Below are 27,380 nucleotides of genomic sequence, written 5' to 3' on the forward strand. Positions count from 1 at the left end.
CCACCACCTCCCAGAGCGAACCTGGCCCTAACTAAACCTGCTCCAGCTGAAGCTTAGCCCAGTGCCTGATATATTTAGGCGCTTAATAAATGCTTATTACTGACCACTGCCTCCTCAGGGCTCTATCAAGACTTGACCTTCCTTAATTCTCTCTTCATGGTCCTCTAAGCCCCAGAGAGCATGTAGCGCCAGGGACACTTTCCCTGGGGCCTGTTTTCTCCCAGAACTAGGGGTTTGGGAGGAGAAACAAGGCAGAGCGGTCTGGCTGGCGGCTGAAAGGGCAGCTCACGGCAGGGAGAGCAGGTTGGGCGAGCTCTGGGGGCAGTCGGGGCCGGCACGGAGTCGAGGCGGGGTCTGCGGGCTCGTCTTGTGTCTGCGAAGCGGGGAGCCGCCCAGCTAGGCGAGCAGGGGATAAAAGTCGGGCCGGTGCAGGCGCGCCCCCTCCCTCCAGCACATCGGACAGGGAGGGCTCAAACCGGCTGCCTGGGGTAAGGTGTGAGCGCCGCTGCTGCTGCTGCGTCTCTCCTTTCCTGCGCTTCAATGCCGCGCTCTTTCTTAAACCGCGCTGTCTAGGCTTATGCCCAGCCCGGGTCATCCTCCCTCCCCATTTTGTCCCCCTCTTAGATATCCCCCAGGCAAGGGGTCCGGGGTGGGAGTGGCCTCCTTCCCTACTCTTTTGCTATACCCAGGAAGGAAAGGGTGCACATTCTTCCCCCTAAAGACTTTCTTTCGGTTAATATCTTTAAACTGCTTTTCAAACGCCTTACGCTTCCTCTCTGGGTGGAAAAACTGCACCTATACAAGTCTTGTTCACCTTCTTGGGGTCCGGGGTTACCCTATATTTGGCCCGTGGTCTATTTCCGGGCAGGTGTGAAGGGGCTGGGGAATTACTTTCCCCCTATTTTTCTGTCAGACACCCTTGGTGACTCATTTCTCGAATTATAAAGTGGGGACGGGGGGGGGGTTGTCATGTTGTCTCCCCAGTGGTTTTGAAATCACACCTCCGCCGAGACGAGCGGATTGCGGCGAACCAAAGTTTAGGCTGTGTCTGCCTGAATGAAACCTTCCCTTGTAAAAAGCAGCTGCAAAGAGCTCTTTGCATCCATAGCTTTTGCTTTACTTCGCTGTGTGGGGTTACTCTATTTCGACCAATTAAGCTCCTACTTAATACTGGGGATGCAGAAAGAGGCAAAAGATAGTGACCGCCCTCTAGCAGCTCCAAATCTAAGTGGCGGGAGAACATGCAAGCGCGGGCGCGCGTCCCCTCCCCCCCCCCCCCCGCAAGCTGTATACAGGATAAATAAGAAATAATTAACAGGGAATGCATTGGTATTAAGAGGGGTTGGGAAAGGCTTCCTGAAAAGATGGGATTTTAGTCGGAACTTAAAAGAAGCCAGGGAAGGCGATTGACAATTGGCACCAGCCAATCAATGAAGGATATTTTTTGACCGTCTGCTTTGTGGTCAGACCTACACTAATTGCTTTGGGAAGAAACAAAAGGAGGCTAAGACACAGTAGAGTTTTCATGTAAGAAATCTTCCACATAATGTTTATACTAAATATCGTTAAGACAGTAATAAAAAAAATATGTAGGAGTCATTTGTCTCAAATAGAAGGTACCAAGCCTTGGGGTGCTAGGGGAAAAATAATTATGGAGTTGCCCTGGTCGTCTCTAAATGCCAAAATGCAAAATGATTATTTCTGCCTTATTGGAGAGGGATAATTGTAGCAGATGGGTGCAATTGCGAAGCCTTCTACCTCCTTACTCACTGTCCCTTAATTATTACAGTTTTGTTTTTCATTTCAACATAGCTGACTAAGACTCAAAACAATGAAGGAAACACTCCTCTGGCTCTGTCAGCAGGGTTTTATGCTAAAGCATTCCAAGGTCAAGTAAAGGAGATTAGCTTCAGGGTATAATTAAATTTAATATTTCTTTTTGGTTTGTCCTTAGTAAAGCAAATCTCTCTTCCCCAAGTCCCCTTCTTTTGACTTCATGCAAATTCCCTTCTGAGATCTGCCATTCTAACTGCCTTCCAGAAAGAATAAAATGGGAGGGAGAAGTCAGTCAACAAACAGTTGTATTAAGTACTTACTATGTGGTAGGCCGGCTAGTAAGCTTTAGAAATACAAAGAAAGGCAAAAACTCTGGCCTTGGCCAGGCAGGAACTCACATTCTAATGGGGAAGACCACAAGCAAATAGCTATACCTACAAGATAAATACAATATTTTTAAAATATATAGTATTTTATTTTTCCCCAATTACATGTTAAAACATTTTTTTAAACATTTGAGTTTCTTTTTGTTTTGAGTACCAAAATCTATCCCTTCCTCCTTCCCTTCCCTCCCCCTTTCTTGAGACAGTAATCAAATATAGATTATATATGTGCAGTCATGTAAAACATTTCCATATTAGTCATTCTCTACAAGAAGACTCAAAAAAAAATGAAAGAAAGTGAAAAATAGCATGCTTCAGTCTATATTCAGATATTATCAGTTCTTTCTCTGGAAGCAGATAGTATGCTTCATCATTAGTCCTTTGGGATTGTCTTGGATCATTATACTGCTGAGAATAGTTAAGTCATTTAGAAGTTCTTCATCATACAATGTTACTGTTACTATGTACAACGTTCTCTTGGTTCTGCTCACTTCACTTTTCATTAGTTCATATAAGTCTTTCCAGGTTTTTTTCTGAAATCATTCTGCTTGTCATTTACAATGGCTTGTTTAGCCGTTCCCCAATTGATGAGCATCCCTTTGATTTCCAATTCTTAGTGACCACAGAAAGAGTTGCTATAAATATTTTGGTACAAATAGGTTCTCCCTCCCCCATGTCTTTAGGATACAACCTAGCAGTGGTATTGCTGGATCAAAGATAAGTGCAATATTAATGGAGATAATTCATATGAAAGCATCAGCTGTGGGAGGGGCCAAAGAGGGGATGTAGGAACAGAACAGCCTCTTCCGAAAGATGGGATTTGAACTGAGTCTGGAAGGAAGTCTTGAAAGAGTCCTAAAGGAAGCCAGGAGATTTTCCAGGCCCTGATCTCCATCTGAGATGGAGAAGGAGGAACAGCTAGTCTAGTGTCACTGAATGCTACAATGTGTAGAGGGGAGCAAAGTGTAAAAAGACTGGAAACAATGAATTTTATATTTGATCCTATATGATCTTATGAACCTATGTAGAAACAACAGAAGTGGTGACCATGGTGAGCAGCATAATCCTGTTGGACATCTAAGGTCAAGACTTGCAGAGAGAGAAGCATGCATCAATTGATGAATGTTGTAGATGGGTTTTATTTTGTGAATTTGCATCGCATGTAAAGGAAATTTGGTTTGAATGAAATTGTAATTGTGTCCTTTTCTGTACACTAAATAGTCCCTGTATCTAAGTGGAGGTATACTTTTGTGGTATTGTTAAGGGAAAGGTAGTTGGAAATATTTTTATTCAGCAGAAACAATGACGCTAAAGTTAACTTTAAAATATTGTGGCTACATCTTCGATAATCTACTTGAAAGTGTTCTCTTTCCTTAAATTTTCCTAGTATATTCTTCCTCTCCCTGCCCTCCCACTATTTCCACACCTCCTTGTAGTAAAGAAATATAGTTCAGCAAAACAAACCAGTAAATTGACTAATCTAATAGGGTGTTTCATCTGGTACCTATAATCTTCTACCTCTCTACCAAGAGGAGGAGGCCATGTTTCATCCTAAGTCCTTCTCAGTCAAGGTTGAGCACTGCTTTGCTTTAGGTACACATCTTTCTGCGAATGCCTCGTTTGTGATTTCTTATGATACAGCATTGTTGTTGTTTTTATTGTTGTTGTTGTTGTTCCGTTGTGTCCAACTCTTCATGATCATGTGGGCCGTATCACACCAGTACTGCCCATGTCTATGGGGTTTTCTTGGCAAATATCTTGGAATGGTTTGCCATTTCCTCCTCCAGTGAATTAAGGCAAACAGGTTAAGTGAGTTGCCCAGGATCACACAGCTAGTATGTGTCTGAGGCCAGATTTGAATTCAGGTCTTTCTGACTGCAGGCCCACTGCTCTATCCACTGAGCAACCTGCTGCCTCATATGGTACAATAATATTCAGTAATATTCCTTTTTTCCAGATATTTCCCCAGTGATACTTCCTTCTCATATGTGCCAAATAGTAGGATGCCTGGGGAGCACTTTTCTTGATAACAACCTGCTGAGAAATATGATGTAGATATTATTGTTCCTGTTTTTTTTTTTTTACAGATAAGGAAGCTGGATCTCAGAAGGGGTTAGATTACACAGCCAGCAAGTGTCTGAGTTCATTCTTGGATCCAGATGCCCTGACCCTAAATCCAGTGTTGTTTCAAGGCTCTCACTGTTTAATGGGAGAGACAACATACAAGCAAGATAAATATAGGATAAATTGGAAATAATCAAAACGGGGAAGGCACTAGGATAAAGGAGGATCAGGAAAGGTTTCTTATGGAAGGTGAGAGTTTAGCTGAGAATTTAAGGAAGCCAGGGACAGATGGGGGGTGGGGTGGAGCTTTGTAGGAATAGCAAAGAGGCCAGTGTCACTGGATCTGAGAGTATGGAGGTAGGGACTGTGACTATAAGGTGTAAGAAGGCTGGAATGTTAAACAGATTTTATATTTGATTCTAGAGATAACTGGAAGCCACTGAAGTTGATTGAGTGGGTAGGGAAGGGATGATGTGGTATGACTCAAACTTTAGGAAGATCACTTTGACAGCTGAATGAAGTGGAGAGAGATTTTGGCAGTGAGCCCAATCAAGCAAGACTGTTGCAATTGTCCTACTGAGCCAGGGTGATGAAGAAAAGGGGCTCTATGCAAGAGAGGTTGTGAAAGCCACGGGCTTGGGTAACAGATGGATATGGAGGATGAAGGAAGATGAGGAGTGGAAAATAAAACTTAGGTCACAAGCCTTGGTGCCTGGGAGGATGGTGGTATCCTTAATAGTGATGGGAAGTTAAGAAAAAGGGAATGTTTGGAGAGATGGGCAGATGATGAGTTCAGTTTTAGACAAGTTGAATTTTAGATGTCTATGGGACATCCAGTTCAAGATGTCCAATAGGCAATTGGAAATGCAAGACTGGAGGTCAGTCAAGAGACAAGGGCTAGAAATATAGATTTGAGAATCATAAGCATAGAGACAATAATTGAATCCATGGGAGCTGATGAGGTAACCAGTTGAAATAGTATGGATGGAGGAGAGGGCCCAGGATAATACTTTTGGAGAAATTCTCTGTCAATATCTTCTAACCTTGCTGTTTTTTGGATTTTTTTTTCTTTTAGACTGACAGTTTCCTTGTAGCCCAAATCTGTGTTCTTCTCTCATTATGACTTGGGCCACCAGTCCCTGAAACTGAAAGGAATATGGTGCAGAAGACGATGTGTTCCATTGGAAATGTAATGGGTCTGGAGTAAGGAGGACTTAGATTTGAATTCTGTTTTTTGATACCTGTGTGGAGGGCAATTCACAATGTCCATGGGCCTCAGGTTCCTGATATATAATATTAAAGAGTTAGACAGATAACTAATATCCCTCCATGCCTGAGTTTATGATCCAATGACTTAGTAAAAATTCCCTAGAAGTTGTGTAAAATTTATATTATACTTGATTGTTTGTTGTTATAGAATAGTGAATTTAGAGCTTTCTTCATTTTACAGATCATGAAACCAAGGGCCAGAGATAGGAATAGACTTGCCCAAGGTACCAAGGGCTGTCAATGAGAGATCTAGAAAGGATTTCTTTTTAGGTTCTCTGGCTTCAAATCCACTTCTTTTCAGTGTGCCATACTGCCCTGTCTAGGGCAGCTGCCTATCGTGGGGCCTGAAGTCAGAAAGACTCACCTTTGTGAGTTTAAATCTGGCCTCAGACACTTAACTAGCTGTGTGACCCTGGACAATTCACTTAACCCTGTTTGCCTCAGTTCCTTGCCTGTAAAACCACTGGAGAAGAAAATGACAAGCCATTCCAGTATCTCTGCCAAGAAAACCCAAATGAGGTCACAGAGAGTAAAATGATTTAACAACAAAAATACTGTTTCTTCAGACTTTCAAAGCTTTATGACTAAGTAAAACCCACTTGACTTTCCATATTGCAATTCATTATTTTTTTTAAACATCTTAATGTAGGGTAAAAAAAATTTCCATGGTAAGTGTCCATATATTGCTTATTTCAGAAGGAAAATCATTCTATTTTAGTAATCGTTTATTGTCCTCCAAAGCAGATTTTTCAAAGCTCTATCAATGTGTTCTGAATTTATCTGTCAAAAACTGTTGTAATTCCAGTTAATAATGCTTTATTATATGGTTCCATTTTTCTCCTTCCTGAGCCCTTGAAGGAGTGTTTTTGAAATTAGCTGTTTAACCCTCTTACATACATTTTGATTTCCTCTTAAAGAAAAATAAAAGCAGAAGCAGCTTTGTTTCTTGCAGGAAGATTGCAGAAATGAGCCAAGGTGTGGCATATCTCTCTTGAATTGCTAATGTCTGTCACCTCAAGGAGGTGAAAATTATTTTCCGCCCTCCATGCTGATGTATCTAGTACATATGTTCTGAGTGGCTGCTGTTTTTACTGCCTGTTTTCCAGTTGAGGTGCAACATAAACTATTTTAATTAATACTGTGTCACCAAAAGGGATTGAAATGGCCAATTGAATTCTGCCAAGATAGAGTCTTTTGATGAAAACATATCTTTATTGATTGTAGACAAAGAAAATCATTCTTAAAATGAAATCCAGAGAAAAATCATATCCCTCAGAGAAAATTTCTGAGTGGCAGGCCTGAGATTAACATCATAAAATTGAATTTGGGCTGCAAACCTTTGATGTAATCAGCAGCTGGGAGATGGCGTTGCCCTCACTGTGCTCTCTTGGATTGCAGTGAATTATTGTGTGGAATGAAATAAGTGTTTCTTATGTCATTCCTCTAAGAAATACAAACAAGGGATTACGCAGTGGTTTCTTGCTACTTAAAACTGGATTGGATCAATGCTCCAATCAAATCTCCATCTCTCACACCCATGAACCATGGAAGTTGGGCGTTTACTTACACCTCAGGGGAAGGATTTCTTTTTGCCATTAGAATATTTGGTCACTTGTGACAGATCATGAACAAGCTCAGAGGGATTTCCCCTCCCAGTGGTGTGTGTGTGTGTGTGTGTGTGTGTGTGTGTGTGTGTGTGTGTGTGTATGTGTGTGTGTGTGTGTGTGTGTGTGTGTAGGGTGAGGATAAGGGGAAATGGAGCCGCATAATCAATCTGCAAAAAAATTAATCAATCACCGATTATGTGTCAGGCATGATGCTATGTATGCATATATAAGTAGACAAGAATTATGAACAAGTAAATACAAGGTATTAGGTGGAGTGAGGGGAAGAACTGGCAGTTGTGAGGACATACAGTAGGACCACATTTGGTAGTGCCTCAGTTAACCAAAGATGGGAATATGCCACAGATCAAATCATGCCCACCTCCTCTCCCCTGTGCTAAACAATATATCCTAATGTATACTATCTCTAGTTTTCTTCAGTATTCCTTTCCCTTGCCATTTTATTCATGAAACCTTTCTTGACCCTCCCTCTGCCCCACTGTCCCAAGCTATTGGTGCCTTTCTTTCAAAAATTATGTTGTGTTGATTTTTTATATACTTATATGTACCCCTGATAATTATTGTAAGTTCTTTGAGGGCAGGGATTGTTGCATTTTTGTCTTTGTATCCTAGCACCTAATACTGGGTCTGGCAGTCAATAAATCCTTAAGAAATTCTTACTACTATACTAAGCTCTGCAAATACAAAGACAGTCCTAGCTGTCAAGGAACACACAGTCTGATGGAGGAGACAACATGTAAACCACTAAGCTAGGAGTTCTTTTAGTCCCTATAATTACAGTGACCATGTCTCCTGGAATTTGGAGAACAGTCTCACTCTCAAGAAAACAAGGTATAATGATGGGAGGCATATGTAGAGGGACATTCTTTGTTGATTGTATGAATGAGTAGATGAACAAATAAATGTACAAGTTTTTATTAAGTATTTAAGGGACGCCAAGCTATGATATGCATTGGGAATAAAAATTTAAAATGAGCTCCCTTAAGCTTGTGTTAAAACCAAGAAACCACCTTCTCATGAACCTCAGGGCCTTTCTGTGCCTTCCTTTAAGTCCTGAACCTTGGGATTTGTTTACAAAAGTCCACATTTCTGCTCTCAGTCCTGATTTGTACTGCTTCTACTACTACTCCTTTTAGTCTTTAGATAAGTAAAAGGCTTTTGTTTTGCTTTGCTGTTATTTTGTTTGAAGTCAGTCAGTAAATATTTAGTAATACCTGGGGTTGGAAGGAAACTAAGTACAGCTTTCCTTCTCATCCCACGTGTTCAGTCATTTTTAAGTTGTGACCTACTCTTCATTTGGGGGTTTTCTTGGCAGAGATACTGGAGTAGTTTTCCTTCCCTTCTCTGTTTCATTTTACAGATGTGGAAACTAAGGCAAACAGGAGCAAATCGCTCAGTGTCACACTGCTAGTAAGTGTCTGAGGCCAAATTTAAATCTCCTTGACTCCAGGCCCAGCACTCTGTCCACTGCCATGCCCAACTGCTGCCTCAAGTCACCAGTAAACTGTGAGATTCCTTAAGAAGGGCAAGGACTCTTTAGCTTTTCCATCTTTTGTGTTCCCAGAAAACAACTAACAGGTAGGAGGTAAGTCAATAAACATTTATTGTGCTAAGCACTGGGAACACAAAGAAACATCCAGTGAGTTCTTGCTCTTTAGGAACTCACAGGATAATGAGGGAGATAACATGCAAGCAACTAGGTACAAACTGCACACAGGACAAATTGGAGATAATCAACAGGAAATGCACTAGAATTTAGGGGGATGGGAAAAGCTTGTTGTTAGAGCTGGGATTTTCCCTTGGACCAGAAGGAAGCCAGGGAAGCCAGAAGATTGGATGAGGAGAGAGAGGTTGGAGGCATGAAGGACAGCCAGTGAAAATTCCTTGGAGTTGGGAGAGAATGTTTTGTGCTCAGATAGCAAGCAGGTACTCATCACTGGGTTGAAAAGTACAAGGAGGGATGGGGAAGGTATGGATTGTAAGAAGACTGGAAAGGAGCTTGACAAAATATTTTGCTAATTTAATTGGCTGATATTTTTGACCTGTACAGAAACACACTTTTAAAAATACCTGCATTAATGTATTTATATTTAGTCCTACAAATTTTGCAAAGATTTGGCAAGTAGGAAAATTCTATCCACATCCAGAGAAAGAGCTGTGGAGTTTGACAGCAGATCAAAGCATAGTATTTGCTCTCCTTTTTTGTTTGTTTTTTTTCTTCTTTCACAACATGACTAACGTGGAAATATGTTTAATATGATTGTACATGTATAGACTATATGAGATTGCTTGAGAAGGGGGAAGAAGAGGGAGAAAGAAAAAAAATTAAAACTCAAAATCTTATAAAAGTTAATGTTGAAAACTATCTTTACATGTAATTAAAAAAAGTACTATTAAGTGGGAAAAAATATGCAAAACGCACACACACAATAGTTTAAAAGATTTGAACTATCCCTCACCCCCCAAAAAAAAAGCAGAGGGAAAATGTGTGATTAACTTTAATATATCTACTAAAACCAAAATATAGAATCGTCCTTGAAAAAGTTTGTATGGTTAATTAAGAATGAAAGACTTTTCAAAAAGTAGTTAAACATCAGTTGTTCAAAATCTAGTCTTAACATTGTACACTGGGATAGAATATAAAAGGCTTGAGCACCAAAAAAAGGTTTTTATATTCCTAGAGATAGATAGGGAACCAGTGGAATTGATTGAGTAGAGGGGCTGACCTCTGATCTGAACTGTGACAGAGATCTCTTTGATAGCTGAGTGGAAGATGGACTGGAGTGGTGAGAGGTTTGAGGCAGGGAGATTAACCAGAAGGTTATTGCAGTAGTCTGGGCATGCGATGGTCTTGAAAAGTGTGTTGAATTAATGTTTTGGACAGCTGGTTTTCAGTCCCAGCTCTTTTACAAACTTTGCAACTTGGGCAAATCATCTTACTTCTCTATGCTTCAGTTTCCTAACCTCTAAAATAAGAAAGTTAGAATAGATGAAACTTAAATTTTCATTCAATTCAAAAACTTATGATTCTATAAGTACAATTATATAATGATAAAGTCAGTTAAAGAACTTAGAATCAGGGCTCAGAGCTGGAAGGCTCAGAACTCAGAACTCATCTAGTCTAATATTTCTTTAAGCAGGAATCCCCTGTATAGTACTCATTCATTCAGCAAACTTGTTGACTTGTTAAGCATCTACAGTGTGTGCTTGTATGCTGCTATATTTGGGGAAGGAGGAAGCAGTGAGGTTTAGCAACTCTGCCCCATCCCTGTCCTCATGGAGCTCACTGTCTAATATAACAAATCGTTATGGTTAAGGTAGCCCACATTTCTGCCCTCAAGTTAACTATAACATAAGAATAACCATAATATACAGTAATATATAAGATAGCTAAGACCTGAGTTCAAATCCAGCCTGGGACATTTACTAGCTGTGTGACCCTGGGAAAGTCACTTAACCCTGATTGCCTAAGTTTCCTCATCTGTAAAATGGGCTTGAGACAGAAATGGGAAACTACTTTAGTATCTTTGCCACAACAATTTCAAACGAGATCAATTAAACAACAGAATGACAAACAGTAATACCTATGTGAAAAACTCTATAAAAGAAAGTGTTATGTAAATTCCAAAAGGGAACAAGGAAGAATTCCAGGTGGGTAGCATTTGAGTGGAGCATCAAAGGCTGTGTAGAAAATACAATAGACAAAGAGGAATGTGAAATTAAAACTATAGGGGCAGCTAGGTGGTGCAGTGGATAGAGCACCGGCGCTGAAGTCAAGAGGACCTGAGTCTTCAGACTTAGACCCGCACTTGACACTTAGTAGCTGTGTGACCCTGGGCAAGTCACCTAACCCCAATTGCCTAAAAAAAAAAAAAAAGGAAATAAAGAAATTAAAAGTACAGTACAGGCTAACTCGGAGGCAGCTAGGTGGCCCAATGGATAGAACACTTTGTCTAGTGTCAGGAAAGCCTGAGTTCAAATTCAACCTTAGACACTTACTGTGACCCTGGGCAGGTCACTTAACCTCTATTTGACTATTAATCCACTGGAGAAGGAAATAGCAAATCATTCCAGTATCTGCGCCAAGAAAACTCCAAGCACAGTATGGTCTGGGGGGGGGGGTCATGAAGAGTTGAACACAACAAAACTACAACAACACAGGCTAAATGACTTCTAGTGTTGGGGAACTTAGCAACTTACCCGGTAGCTCATTACACTCTTGCATTATACCTGGTTGAGTAAATAAAGCCTGATCCCTTTCCCACAAGTGACAAGCTTTCAAGTACTTAAAGAGAACTCTCTTGTCCTACCTAAATTTTCTCTGCTCCAGGATAAATTCAGCTCAACTCAATTCAACAATCAATAATTAAGTATCATCTGCATCAACAAACATTGATTAAGTGCTTTTTATGTGCTGGGAGCTAAAGCTACAAAGATACAATGTGAATATAATCCCTGCCCTCAGGGGATTTATATTCTGCATGGAATTTACAGTTTGTTGGAATGTAGAACATGTGCGGGACTATAATAGCCAAGACCACTTGGAAAGGTAGAACAGAACCTGACTGAGAAGGGCTTTAAATGACAAATAGAGTAAATTGGATTTTATCCTGTGGGCAAGAAGGAACCACTAAAGGTCTTTGTTAGGGGAATGTCATGGTCAGATCTGCACTTTAGGAATATCAGTTCAGGGGGGTGGAGCCAAGATGGCAGAGTGAAAGCAGAGACTTGCTTAAGCTCTCCCCCAAACCCCTCCAAATACCTGTTAAAAATGGCTCTAAATAAACTCTAAAGCATCAGAACCCACAAAAAGACAAAGTGAAACAAATTTCCAGCCCAAGACAACCTGGATGGTTGATTAGAAAGGTCTATCTTGCTGGGCGGGGAGAGGAACACAGTTCAGCCTCAGAGAACCTGGAGCAGGCCTCAGGGGACCTGGAACAGGCCTCAGGGGACAGAATCACGAGCAGCTGTGGTGGTTTCCAGACTTCTCAAACTACAAACTCCAAAGACAACTTAGAAGGTCAGTGGGAAAAGGAATAGCAGTTTAGTAGCTCTATGGAAAATGAATTGGAGAAGGGAAAGAATGGATCTAAGGACACCAGTTAGGAGGGGACTTTATATTCAGGTATTGAAAGCCTGAACTAGAGAGGCTGTAATTCTAGTGAAGACAGTAGGACTGATATAATTGGGAGTAATCTGGTAAATGTTTAACAACTGCCTCTCCAATATAAATGTGTGTATGTATGACATATGTTTAAGTTTAATCTTCATTATTAACATTTTTCCATTACTTTCTTAAACCTGGACAATCATAAAACAATAAATCAAGCTCTGATTTGTAGTATTTGTTGATTTCCCAAGATATAAATGTTCACATTGAAAATTTAAAAACCAGCTCTTGAGAACTTTTATGAGCTGTCTCCAGTGACTCCTCTGGACAAGTAAAGCTATAGAAGTCAACTTTACAAGAATTGGCAATCAATTTGGAGACTTGGGGTGAAGGAGAAAGAAGAGGCATGGGTGACTCCTAGGCTAGGAACCTAGGTGACTAAAAGAGTGGTAGGGCTATTGACAGAAAGAGGGGCATTAGGAGTAGGACTGGGTTTGGGGAAAATCTAATGAGTTCTGTCTTACATATGGTGAGTGTGATATGTTTGTGTGGCGTACTGGGTAGAGGGCTAGATCTGGAGTCAGAAATATCTGAGTTTAAATATGGCCTCAGACACTAGGGTGATCATGGGCAAGTCATATCACCTCTGTCTGTCTCAGTTTCTTTATCTGTAAAAAACCTCCTAGAGTTGTTGTAATGATGAAATAATATTTGTAAAGCCCTTTGCAATCTAAAATTATATAGAAATGCTAACTTGTGCTTTATTGGGTATCCAGGAAGAGGTTTGACTCCCACCATCAACAATTAATTATAAACTTGAAGGTCAGGGATACTGTATACTCCACATATCAGGCTCTCAGTAAATGTTATTGGCCATTTATAGGGGGAAAAATATTCTACCTTGATAAGTGAATTTCAAGAATGAAGACTCTTGTTTTTTTTAGCTATTCTAGAATTAGTAACCATTAACAGACCTATTCAAATACACATTCCTTCAGTCCTGCAATCTCTTATATGTGGGTAATTCTTCCATACTGTGTCATTTCCTGCCACTCTAGTTCTCTTTATGGGAAAGCCATTCTTTTTCCTGAGGCCCTACTTTATTTGTTAAATAGTTAGTTACTCTCTTCTTCTGGATCTGCCTTAGGGATTTCTTTTAAGCCCTGCTGTTATTCATTGTGTTTGACATTTTCTTTTGTTTACTCTTACCTCCTACCAGAAATTTCTTTGTTTGGTTTGGATTGGCTCTTTGTGCTAGGGTCAAACTTTGTTCCCTCCTGCACTCAAGCACCTATTGGCTAATGTGATTTGGGGGTTCTTTTGGCCTTCTTGCTGGCACTTTATATCCATTAGACTTTTGAAGAAGATAGTGATAGTCAATGATAACAATGACATAAATTTATGTAGTATTTTAAAGTTTGCAAAGCACCTCATTCATGTACTTTATTTCATTTATGTCTTATTTTAACCCAGTGAGTCACTTGTAACTAATAAGTGTTATTATCCTCGTTTATAGTTGAGGAAACTGAAGTTCAGAGATAGCAAATGAACCTGGGTCATACAATACAGATAATGTATAAGAGATGAGATTTTAACCTAAGTCTTCCTAACTCCAAGATCTACTACATCACCTCTACCATTATTTTAAATGTAAAAAAGGCAGATACTGATGTTGATTTTCACCATTCCTGAATAGCTAGTGTTATGGTTATCTTAAGTGCCTCATACTCTTTATTCTTCTATTTTGCTGGGGCTTTGACCCTTACTCTAATAGTCAATCTTGATTACACTGGGCAGATTTTAGTGTGGTTTCCACCTCTAAACTGTCATTACCTCTCTATTAAGATATGGTCAGTTTTGTTTTGTATGTATGTATGTATGTGTCGTTTCATACCAGCACCTTCCAATTCTCTTGTTTTTAAAAAAAAATAAATTTTATTGATATTTTTTGTTTTTACATCACTTAGGCTTCCCCCTGTATTCCTTCCTTTTCCCCTCCCAGCAAGTTAATTCATGTGATAAAGAATTTAAAAAAAAAAGAAAAGAGAAGGAAGAGGAAATCAACAAAATTAATAAGTAAATAAATTACCCAGAAAACCTTATTTGTAATGCTCCCCACTCATGCAACCCCCCCCCACACACACCTCCTCAAAGCAATGTTAAGAAGCACCTCTTCTTTCAAGGCAATCTTGCCTTTGGAAAATTGCAATATTCATTTTCAATTGTTTCGTGGTGGTTCTTTTTTAGTTACACTAATGTAGTCATTGTATATATTTTTTCCTTGGTTCTGCTTACTTCACTTTGCATTACTTCCTGTAAACCTTTCCATCCTTCTCTGTATTCAACATATTCATAATTCCTAAAACGCAGTAATATATTACATTCCTATGTCATAATTTGTCAAGACCTTCCCCAATTGATGAGAAGCTATTTGGTTTTTGGTTCTTGGCTACCACAACAAGTGATGCTATAATTATTTTGGTTTATATGAGGCATTTCTTGACTTCCTTGGGGGTGAATGCCTAGAATTGTAATCTCTGGGTCAAAGGCTATGGACATTTTAGCCACTTTCCAATTAATTCAATAATTTAATTCAGTAAACATTTAAGTATTGACTATGTGCCAGGAATACTGCAAATTGCTGGGGATTCAAAGGCAAAAATGAAACAATCCTAGCCTTTAAGTGCTGCAGTGGATAGAATACTGGACTAGAGTCAGGAATACCTTAGTTCAAACATGGCTTCAGACATGGCTGGGTGACCTTGGGCAAATCACTTCACTTCTTCCTGCCTCAGTTTCCTCAACTGTAAAATCAGAGTGATAATGGCACCTATTTCACAGGGTTCTTACGAGGGTCAAATGAGGTAATATTTGTAAAAGCACTTAGCACAGTGCCTGGTCTATAGTAGGCACTTAAAAAATCCCCTGTATAAGCAGCTTACATTCTACTGATCTTTCGATGTAGGCCTCCTGGGTAGTCTATAAGCCTTTGGTCTCATTCATGTTTCAAACTTGGATCCTATTTTCCAAAAAACTTTTCACTATCTCCCCTTTGCTCACTTTTACCCTGACTTGGTAAAGTAATGAAAGTAAATGTTGACTTGGTTTGGAATCTCTTGTCAATAAGTTAATAGAATTTCTTTACCTCTTCATCTTCTTTAGCAGATGCCAGCACATAAATGGTCGTTTTTCTTTTTGGGACTCGGAGGTTATGCTCATCACTGAACAGATGACAAGATGGCCTAAATGTTCTATAATGTAATGTTTCTTGCTGTCCTTGGGCATACAGTGAAACCGAGTACACCAGATTCTTTGTTTGCCTCACCAAAGAGAACTCATGAGCTATTTAGCTTCTTTTGTCTTCTGAATACCAATATTCCTGGGCTTTAGTTCTTCCAGTCATAGGAACTGGTTGGTAACTGAACAAGTATATCACATTTAGAGTTTTTACAGTTAAGTTAAACTTTAAAGATGATCTTTGATGTTTAGTGGCCTCTGCCCCATTTCTTTAATTCTCCCTGCTACTGTAGAATCCAAAGGATGGGCCTTGCACGAGACTAAGAATTATTAAGAATTTTTTTTCTTTGTTTCATGGATTGCCATGACCAAAGAATTTCTTCATCACCTAGAGGCCAATAAACATCTTTGTATATAGCTAGATTGGTCCCTAGGCTGCACACTTTGTCTGGGACTAAATGCTTAAGAAATATTTTTTAAAAGTATATGCAAAATTACTAACTCTTCTGCTTATAGGTTTTAAAATGATTACATTGCTTTCTTCTCAACATTTCTTTTTGTAAATTCCTTTGGATTTTGTTGCGATGATGATGATGATGATGATGATGATGTCAATGTAGTTGTGGCATACATATTGCCCTGATTCTTCTTTCTTCACATGGTATCTCCTAAACCTTGTAATGTTTTCTTGTATGTTTCGTATTCATCATTTCTCATGTAGGCCAGTGACTTCAGGGATCAGGTAGTAAGTGCCATTTATTGGAAACAGCATTGGAACTGGGAGTTAGTAAACCTTCATTCTCGTCCCAGTGGTGATGCTAACTATCTGTGTGACCCTGGACAAGTCAGTTAACTTCTCCAGGCTTCCATTTTCCCATGTAACATGAGGCAATTTGAATCTAAAGTACTGTCTAGGTCAATAAGTCTATTAAGTCTATCTTAAGCGTTAAAAGTAAAAGAACCTTTTGAGATCATATAGTTGTTGGCTTATTTTGTAGATGACATTGGGGCCATTTCAGAACAGACTTTCCAATAAAGGCCCTAACAAAGAAACTCAATTACAAGGTTCTAGAGAAAGAATGAATAATGAAAAAAGTCAAGGCATCAGGCAAAATTTTTGGCATCTAGAAGAGAATACAAGGTAAATTGAAATGTGTATATATATATATATATTTGTATATTTGTATACATATATGTGTATATCACTCAGTAATCTCTCTTCCTTTGAGGTTCATGCTATTCATATCTACTGTCCAATCAAAATTCTAGTGGCTCTAGTCTACCTCTCAAAGAGTTTGATACCTGGCTTTTAATTTTTCTATCTACCTCTACTCCTGCCTTTACACTAGGGGTCTTCAACATACAAATAGATTCTCTCTCAAATACCCTAAATACTTGGTTCCTAAACCTACTCACCTCCTATGAGTTATTCTTCTACCCCACCTCAGCCACACACAAAGATTGTCATATTCTTGATCTTGCCATTACCCACACAAAAATACCACCTCTATGTTCAAAATTTCCAAAATTACTTTACACAACCATAATCTGTTGGCTTTTCACCTCTTCCTCTGCCTTCTCTTACATAATCCTTTTCTTCATCTGCATCGTGATCTGTAATCTCTTGACCCTTCAGTTCTCTTCCAGGTCATATCTCCTGTACTAGCCAACCAATTCAACTCTATAATAACTTCTTTTGAATCACTAGCCCCCTTATCATATTGATGATTATGCCTAACCAAGATTCAGTTTTGCATCACTCTCATCATTTCATAACCCTAGGCCCTTCACATGTACTACTGAACAAAGGTGGAGAAAATCACACCACCATTCTGAGTGCACTACAAATTTATGTTGTACCATGTCAATTGGGCCCTCACTGCTGCTAGGCAATTCTACTATACCTCCTCTTACCAACACATTATCCCATTCTCCACAGAGGCTCTTCCAAACTTTTTCATCTCTCTTCAAACTTTATGTGGCTCTCCCTCTCCTTAGGCTCTCAGCTGAGAACCTTGCCTCATATTTTGTAGAAAAAAAAAATTAAAGCTATTCTCCATGAGCTCTCTCTTTTCCTCATGTCCTATCGCTCAAGAGCCTTCTGCTACTTTTTCCTCCTTCACCCCGATTTCATATGCTGAAGTGGCCTTATTTTCTCCTTGGCAGTGCTAACCCGTCTACTTGTTGAAGTGATCCCATTCCATCTCATCTCCTTTGTCTCCTTTGTATTCCCCACTCTTTCACTTATTTTCAGTCTCTTCCTATCTACTGGCTCATTTCCTACTGCTTACAAACAGGTCCCTGTCTCCCCTATCTTGAAACAAACAAACTCTTGCTTGATCCTTCCACTCCTTCCCGCCTCCCCCCCCAACAAATGTGGTCCTATATCTCTTCTGCTTTTTGTAACTAAACTCCTCAAAAAAGGCCTTTTACAATAGAGTGCCTCTACTTTCTCACTTCTCATTATCCTCTTAACCCCTTAAAGTCTGGTTTCTGATCTGACCAATTGACTAAAACTGCTTTCTCCAAAATCACTAATGATCTCAGCTGCGGAATCCAATAGTCTTTTCTCATCCACATTCTCCCTGACCTCAGTGCAGCCTTTTACACTACTAATCATTCCATCCTCCTTGATACTCTCTTTTTTCTAGGTTTTAGGGACACCGCTCTCTCCTGGTTTTCCTTCTACCTGTCTGACTGCTCTTTCTCTGACTCCTTTGCTAGATATTTCTCTAGATTACATACTCAAGCCAAAGGTGTGGCAAAGGGTTCTGTCCTGGGCCCTTTTCTTTTCTCCCTTTGTACTACTTCACTTGGTGATCTCATCAATTCTTGTGGATTTAATTACCATCTTTATGCTGAAGATTCTCAAATCTACCTCTCCTGCCTCAATCTCTTTGCTGACCTTCAGTCTCACATCTGCAACTGCCTTTCTGATATCTTGAACTGGATGTCCGGTAGACATCTTAAACTCATTAAGTCCAAAACAGAACTCATTATCTTTCCTCCTAAATCTAAACCATCCCCCACTCCTAACTTTACTATTACTGTAGAGGGCAACACCATACTTTTTGTCTCAGGCTCACAACCTATCCTGGATTTCTCACTATTTAGATCCAATCTGTTGCCAAGGCCTATTGATTTTGTGTTTTCAACATCTCTCGTATATGCCCCCTTCTCTCCTCTACCACTGCCTCCACTCTAGTGTAGATCTCCATCACCTCACACCCTAATTACTACAATAGTCTGCCTGCCCTCAGTCTCTTCCCACTCCAACCCATTCTCCATTAAGCCACTAAAATAATTTCCTAAAATGTAGGTCTGATCATGTTACCCTCCACCCCCTCCCCTACCACTGAGATCGTAATCTAGCTTCCTCATTTCTTTCCCGTCTTTTTACACCTTATTCTCTGACCCATATACTCTTTGATCCAGTGACACTGATCTATGAACATTCCATGTCTAGATCTCTAGGCTACAGGCATTTTCTCTGGCTGTCCCCCATGGCTAGAACATTTGCTTTTTTCCACTGTGACTACAGACTTCCCTGGCTTCCTTTAAGTCCCAATGTAAATCCTACCTTCTACAGGAAGATTTCCCTAACCCCTCAAATCCAGTGCCTTCCCTCTGTCATTTTTCTCCTGTCTATCCTGTATTAGCTTGCTTTGAATATATTTGTTTGTAGGTTGTTTCTCCCATTAGATTGTAAGCTCCTTGAGGACTGGGACTGTCTTTTGCTTCTTTTTGTATTACCATGGTTTAGCACAGTGCCGGCCACAAAGCAGGTGCTTAGTAAATGTTATTCATTGATTGATTAACTCAAAGGGAAGAGAGAGGAAAATAGCTGGGAGGGATGGATGGATCAAGTGGGTTTTTTGAGAAATGAGGCTGACATGGACATATTTATGGGCAGTAGGGATACAGACAGTAGACAGAGAGAGAGAGAGATTGAAGATAAATGGGAGTTGAGATTACAAAGGAGGCAAATCTGCTAGAGAAGACAGTATGGAACAGGATCTCAAGCCAGATTCATAAATGTTTACTTGTCCCTTGCTACTGTTCTTTCCCTATTCTGTGCTGGGGGATGAATGCTTATAAGCAAGTCAGTATCTACTGCTGAAACTACCTAACTGGAATAGCCTTGGAGTTGAGGGAGAATTTTTTTTTCCTTTGTGTCAAGAGGAAGGGAGGAGAGCATAAGTAATGAGAGAAAGAGAACTGAAGTAGAGATGAGGGAGGATGGGAATCTACTGGCAATCAGAAATATCATGGAGCTATAGCAGGGAATGGAGAGGATGGAGGCTAGGATTGCAGTTGTTTGTGAAAGTAGATGCTTGAGAAAGGTGAAGAAGGTTTGAAGTATCAGCAGCTGGGAATATTTGGGACTCAGACAGATGAATAATAGTATTGTGGATCAGTACTGACTACCAGGTTAAGTTAGACAGCAAGAAATTTGGGGGGGGCAGGCATGTGAAATTTCTCATTTTGTTAGTTAAATAAAGGTACATGTTTTAAAGGATTTAAAGTCAAGGTACCTGGGCTCAAATTTCACCTGTCACTACTATCTATGTGCCCTTGAGCAGGTCATGACCTCTCTCAGCCTTAATTTCCTCATCTGTAAAATGGCAACAGGCTAGGTCCTTTCCAGTTCTAAATCGATGGTGTTATGAAATAAAGATTATCAGTGTTTTTAGATAATTGTCTTCCAATCCAATACTCTATTTCTCTTTTCATTTTCTGCCTGACATGAGTTACTTCAAACAATGAAATTTCCTGCTGAGGTATTCCTACCTAAAAACAAACAAACAAACAAAACAAAACAAAACACATTAAGTTTGAGAATTTACTTAAACTGCAATTAATCACTCAATAATAACGTATTGGAGGAACTGTACTTTAATGCTTGGTTAGGGGTTAATTCAGAAACTGACATGCTTGAATAGGCAGCCCTGGTGGAATTTTATGTGTAGTCCAAATAGGCCTCAGGCAGCTTTTGACTTTGTAGAAACAGATTTAACTTTTTCCAAGGAATGATCTGATTAAAATCTGTTGATTAGATGAGAATTTTTCCTAAGGAGTGCCGGCAAACAAAATATCTTTTGTTACTAAAGAAAAGAAAAAGAAAAAGAAAAAGCTTTAACTCTCAATTATCTATGTATTATGGAGAATTATTTCCAGTCCTTCTTGCTCTGGCCACCCACTCAAATAGGCTTTACCTCTCCCTTTTCTTCTGCTGCTTCATAAGACCTTTGTTGTTTTCTCCAGATTTGCTTACTGTTTTTTCTGCTGCCTCAGGCCATTTTGCCCTCCACAAGCTATAGATGTGAAAGGCCAAGGAGGCAACTATTTGGGTTATGCACCCTCAATGCCTCTGTCTAATAAGTTAGTCAAGAAATATTGAGGGTCTGCATGGGGGGGGGGCACTTGTGTCAGAAGATGCATTTGTGGGAGATGCTGAAATAGGATAGTATGTGAAATTCATTTGGGAATCTAGAGTTGGTTTTTGTTTATTTTATTTGGTTTTTGTTTTGTCAGCAGACTGATCACTCATTACAAAGCCCCTGAAAGCTACCAACAAGGATTTCCTCTGCTTATAAATTCACAAATACCATTCTTGTGTCTACATTCTGGACCTGATTTTATCGGACAGGTACATAACTAACTTATTCCTGTTCCTTGTCAGGCAACGACTTCCTCATATGCTCTGTAAGTAGATCCCTGAGACAAATGGATCCCATCATAAAGGCAATGAGTTGTGCTGTTTCCCAAAACTAATTCTTTGAATGCTGATTTTCTTACTGTTGCCACCCTCTAATGAGGACTGCTCATTGCACAATCATTTGAAATATGAAAAGAATAGTTCTTACTTCCTGAGTCTTAGTTGGACTTTAACCTTTATGTTCAATGGATCTCCAGAAACCACTGAAGAAAAATCAGTTAACGCTTTATTAAGCATTTATTAAGTGTTCAAGGCATTGTGCTAGGTCCTGGGGATACAAAGATGGGTATATCATGGATGGCTTGCCCTTGAAGACCTCACAAAAAAATGAAAGTGAGATTGGTTAAATCTGCAGAGTTACCTACCTCAGCCAGTAAATCCAAATTCCAAGATGGAGCTGCCAAGGATGAAGCCAAACAGATGGAAAATTGAACAGTTTTGTTACCATTTTTATAAACTCCTATTTTCATTATTAGTCATAGTAGAACCACCACATTTTGGCTCTTAACATTTCAGTTCCAGCTGTACCATATAAAGAAATTAAAAAGTCATTTAAGAAGATGACTTGGGGAAGAAGAGCTGGGTTATATACCAAATACACCATGAGGAAATTTGTGCTGGAGGCCATGCAATCGTGAAATAATTGAGGGATTATTTTATAAGGTATCTCAGGGAATGGTCGGTTTCCAAGAAAATTATGAATGATATTAATCCTGGCTCTAGTACTTACTACCTATGTGACCTTGGGCACAAGTTGTTTAACCTCATTGGAACTCAGCTTCCTTCACTATAAAATTGGAAAAGGTGGACTAGGTGACCTATAAGGTACCTTCCAGCTCTAAAGCTTTGACCTTATGATCTAATAAGAAAAAGACATAATACAGAACTGTAATAAAAAGAAGGTTGTGATAATTGTGAAGAAAAGGAATTGGACAAGGTACTACGAGAAATTTGAGGTGAAACATGACTTTTCTTTGGAAATTAAGGGAGCTGGTGAGGAGTATTAGGGAAAGTTTTGTGGAAGACTTGGGCCTTGAAGGAATGGAGAGATTTCAATAGATGGAGATGAGAAACAAGTAGGGGAGTCCATTTCATCATAGGTGTGGGCAATAGTATGAACAAAGGTCTAGAGAAATGAAAAGACTGAATGACGATGGAGGACATATTTCAGTTTGCCTCAAATACAAAATCCAGAAAGAAGAGTATTTTGAGATTTCATTGGAAAGCTAGGTTGGGACCAGATTAAGGAGAGTCTTAATTACTAGCAACATGAAGAGTGTAAGCTTTATTTGAGAGGTAATGGGGATCCACAGAATAGAGGAAAGATGATCAGAGCTATGTATTAGGAAGATTTCCTTCTGGCAATAGTGTAAGCAGAGTTGTCAAAAATGCAGCCCTCAATATTCCTGAGTGCTGCCCAAATCAGATTAAACTATAATTGGGAAGTATTTAGCAAAAAAAGTAAAAATTAAATGGAACATTTTTCAATGTATTGCTTAGTTGTGCTGATTTTTTTCCTCTGTAAAAAAAAACACGATTTTTCATGGGTTGGCTCTCTGGAAGGGGGAGGGGTGAGATATATGGCATAAGTATGGTGATGCAAGAAACAGAAAATATCAATAAAAAGTTATTTGAAAAATAACTTATTTGTTTTATATAAAACAAAAATATAATAGAACATAAATAATGTTAATTTGTAGTTTTCTAGGTCAACATGTAACCTTTAAGGGATTGTTATGTATGGTTTAGTGGTTCCCTTTTCTGTTTGAATTTATCACCGTCAGTGTAAAGGGTGGGGATTGAAAGGTAGCCAGTTAGGCTATTAACAACAGTGTAGATGAGGGTCAACGCTAGGTCATCTACAGTGGCAGTAGAAAGGGAAGGATATGTATATGAAAGATACTGTGGAAGTATAATCATAGGATCGTGGATTATAATTTTAGAGCAAGAAGGGACTTTAGAGACCACTCTGTGTGGACTCCTCTAGTGGCAAAATTGAGACCCAAGTAGCATATGTGACTTGACCAAATGTTTTGTAGTTAGTAAAGCATCAATAGAACTTGGCAAATGATTGAAGGGAGAGTCAAGATATTATATAATATTATATCTTATCTTTTTAAATTTTATCTTTAATTTATGCAATAAAAAAAAATTTCCATAACATAGTGCAACAAAAAAGACTATTGTACATAAAATTGCAAATCTACTATGCACAACTTGCTATTCCTTTCAAATACACAACAAAATTATCATGCAATTTTTTCTTCTTTTTTTCTTCCCTCCCCCTTAACTTTTCTTAAATATAACTCCCAGCTCTAAAATTCCATGATCATATATATATATATATATATATCAATTATTCCAGTAATGTTAAATTTAAAAAGAAACAGCAGGCCACTAACCCATACATAGGTATCCCTGGGGACCACATATTGATACAGAAAACCACATATTAACATTATCTATGTTCTATTTTTATTTTATTAAATATTTGCAAATTACATTTTAATCTGATTCCAGAGACATGAGCAGTCAACAGCATTTGGCTCCTCTGATTTAACCTTCACTATCTCTACATACCTCTACTAAAATTTTCCTCCAATGGTTAATTATGGTATTGGAGGGATGACTGGTTTATCGAAGGAAATGCTAGCAAAGCATAAGCTCTAGCAGGTCTTGTCCAGCTGGGAAGATCTCAGGTATAGACCTAGTAAACTACTGTGCCTGCCATCTGAGGAGCAGTCTCCTTAAAGATGAAGAGGCTCTACCAGGTTGGTTAGCAAGGAGATGAGCTTTTGTAGTTATAGAAACTCTTGAAGATCATCTATGAAGGCAGAGGATGACAGCAGTCTGTATTGGTGGGGGAGTTCACACAAATGAAACCAGGGGTCCTGGCTTTTGTATTTGTAAGCTTAATTTTTTTCAATTAATAAGTATTTACAGTTGTTCCTTCCACATCAATACTTTCCCCATTGAGGTTTTGATATATTGCAGTTGGCGTAAGAAATCGAATGTGAATTTTTGGGGAGTTTTGCAGAAGCAACAGACAACACTGAAGGTCAGTAGATGACACAGAAAAAGTTTAGAAACTCAGAAATGCATAAAATATACATATAATATTGCTTAATATCAATATGCTTTATCTTTTAATACCATAATAATCCAGACTTCTCTGGTACAAAAGGAGGGCCAAAAAATTTTACTTGGATTTTCCAGACTGGGGGAGGGGAGCACCACATCCCTATACAAGGAAAACTGTATTTTCTTTCCTTGACCCAAACTAAAAAAGAAAAAAAGAAAAAGAAAAAAAGTAAAACTTTTGTAACAAATATGCAAAGTCAAATAGCTGGTGTTCATCATCTCTCTGTCAGGAGTTGGGTAGTATGCTTCTTCTTTCAACCTCTGGATTAATTATTTGTCACTCATTGTTCAGAGTTCTCAAATCATTCAAAGTTGTTTTTCTTGGTTATGCTATTCTTGGATAAATTGTTCTCCTGCTTGTGTTTTCTTCATGCTGCTTCATTTCAAAACATCTTTGTCTTCTCTTTTTACTCTGAAACTGTGTATTGCATAATTTCTTATGGTGCAATAATGTTCTATTGCATCCATATGCCAAATTTTTTTACCCATTCCCCACTAGTCATGTGCCCTTGGGCAAGTCACTTAACCATGTTTGCCTCAGTTTCTTCATCTATAAAACAAGTTGGAGAAGGAAATGTCAAACAACTACAGTATCTTTATCAAGTAATCCCCAAATAGGGTCACAGAGAATCAGACACAACTGAAAGGACTCAACAGCTGTATAAATTGCTCTCCTGGTTCTGCTCACTTCATTTGTAGCAGGCTCTTCAAAAAAATAATTTTATTGACATCTTTTTTTTTATCACCTTCATTTCCAAACATATCCCTTCCCAAATCACCAATTCATCCATTTTAACAACAGCAACTAAAAAAATGTTTAAAAAGTTGTCAATCCAAACTAGGAACATATCAACTAGGTCTGACAATATATTCAATGTTCAGCCCACATAGCCTCCCTCCTCTGCAAAGAAGGGAGATAGATGCATTTTCTCTACTCTTCTTTAAGGTCAAACTTGGGGTGTCATTATAATTCCACAATATTCAGTTCTGTCTTATCTGTAACCCTTTTCCCCTTATTTCCCAGACTTCACAATTTAACACACATCATTTCACAAGTACAGGTCTTCTCTCTTTAATTAAATAAGATCCTTGAGAGTAAGAATCCTCAGGTTCAAACTCTTGAGTCATTAATTCATCAAATATTTATTAAAAGCCTGTGGTTCTGTGGGATATAGACAAAAAAGACATTGCTCCTGCCTTCATAGAGCTTACATTTACTCCTTCTCATAACTTGTAAACCTCACACAGTCCTGGGCACATAGCAAGCATTTAAGAAACACTTACCAATTGATGGTGCCTTCCCATAACTTTTATAAACAGCGCTGAACAGAGCTGCATCTCTCCCTGAAATTCTTATCCACTTGATCATTATTCCTGCTCTTAAAAAGGCAGACTCTCTATCAAATGACTCAGTCAATAAGCCTTTCTTAAGTACCTACTAAGCAGTAGGCACTAGGGCTATGGAGTTAAAATGGGAACAGCTCCTCCCTTCATGGAGTTTACATAGTAAACAGAGAGACAGCATGGGCACAAATTAATATGTAAGAAATATAATATAGACAAAGCAGAAACAAACTGACCTTGATGGGTTGAGGAAGGCATTTATATGGAGAGGGGAAAGAGGCAGACAGAAAAGGCCTAAGAATATTCTATTAATAGAATATTAATAATATAATATTATAATAATATAATATAATATTAATCATCTAAGAATATTCTAAGAATATTGTAGCAGCTGTTTTATTGCTGTCCTCATTTTAGTAACAATTCATCTGCTTCAAAGGATAAATTATGTAAGTATTGTGTGTGTACATGTATACATAAATACAAATCTATCTATATAGAGAGCTACTAACCGTGTCTCTTATTTTGAGGGGAATTTCCTGATGGTTGGTGAAGAGGTCTATTGAGCAATCACTACTGAGAAAATTATTTGCAGCTGTGATGGAGATGTTCCTCTTGATTGAACAAGGGCCCAGAAACTGTGGCTTCCTTAAAGAAAAAAATCACCATCAATTTTTAAAAAAAGAATTATTATTATTATTATTTTTTAGACACAGAAGCAAATCAGTTTTTCAGGAAATTAAAAGATGATGCAATGCTAGGATGTCTCAGGTATAATATGTCTGTTGTCTACACCAGGGTTTCCCAACCCCTGAAAGGTAAGAATTATTTGAAGAAATCTTTGAATCCATATTGCAACAAATATTGTTATTTTAATCTTAATATAACATCAACAGCATAGGCACCTGGATTCAAAATTGTAAATAAGCAAAAACACCTTCTGTAGACTGTTAATGCCTCGAACATATGTTGAAAGATGTTATGACCTTGTGGAGAGAGGGTTGAACTTAGAGGCATAGAGGGACTAGTCTCTACCTTTCAGTATCCCAAGGCATCTCTTTAAGATTTTAAGTTAGAGATAGTATCAGATCTTCATTTTTAATTCAATGACCAACCATGTTAAACTAGAGAGAGAGGTGATAGTCAACATGCCAAAAAAATTTTTTTCCTCATGTGGTTGATGTAGGAATTTGTTTTGCTTGACTACATATACTTGTTACAAGAGTTTTCTTTTTCTTTTTCCATTGGATGAGGGGCAGTGACAGAAAACAAATGCTTGTTAAATGAAAAAAGAAAAGATGAATTAGTAGGTGGAGGTTTCCCATCAGGAGATCCTTACACTGATGAAGTCATAGGTATGAAAATTCACATACTGTATCAATCAGTCAATCAACAGCATTTAGCACATATTAAGCACTTATGTGCTAGACGTTGTCTTACATTCTAGCTTATACATAGAAAGGCAAAATAAACTTCTCTGCCCTTAAATAGCTCATATTCTTATGGGGGAGACAACATGTACATTACCCTGAAAATACTAGATATATGCAGAGTAGATGGCAGGTAATCTTAGAGGGAAGGAGCTACCAGGAGTGTGGGTGGGGGAGTCAAGAAAGGCCTCTTGGAGAAGGTGGGATTTAATCTGAGTCTTGAGGAAACCCCAGAAGGTAAGAGATAGAAGTGAGTAGGGAGAGCAGACATGGGGACTA

The 27,380-nt window shown here is 38.8% G+C and overlaps 1 protein-coding gene across 1 annotated transcript in view; it reads left to right on the forward strand.

Annotated features, from left to right (window-relative positions):
• Positions 1–408: 408 nt before the first annotated feature.
• WDR72 (WD repeat domain 72) overlaps positions 409–27,380 on the forward strand; it is a 302,460-nt gene continuing 275,488 nt past the window's right edge. The window contains 1 exon segment of the mRNA XM_078151250.1: positions 409–488. The gene's annotated coding sequence lies outside the window, so the exon portion shown is untranslated.

This window comes from Phascolarctos cinereus, unplaced genomic scaffold (assembly GCF_003287225.1).
Source record: "Phascolarctos cinereus isolate Bilbo 61053 unplaced genomic scaffold, phaCin_HiC Scaffold_3;HRSCAF=262, whole genome shotgun sequence".
NCBI lineage: Eukaryota > Metazoa > Chordata > Mammalia > Diprotodontia > Phascolarctidae > Phascolarctos > Phascolarctos cinereus.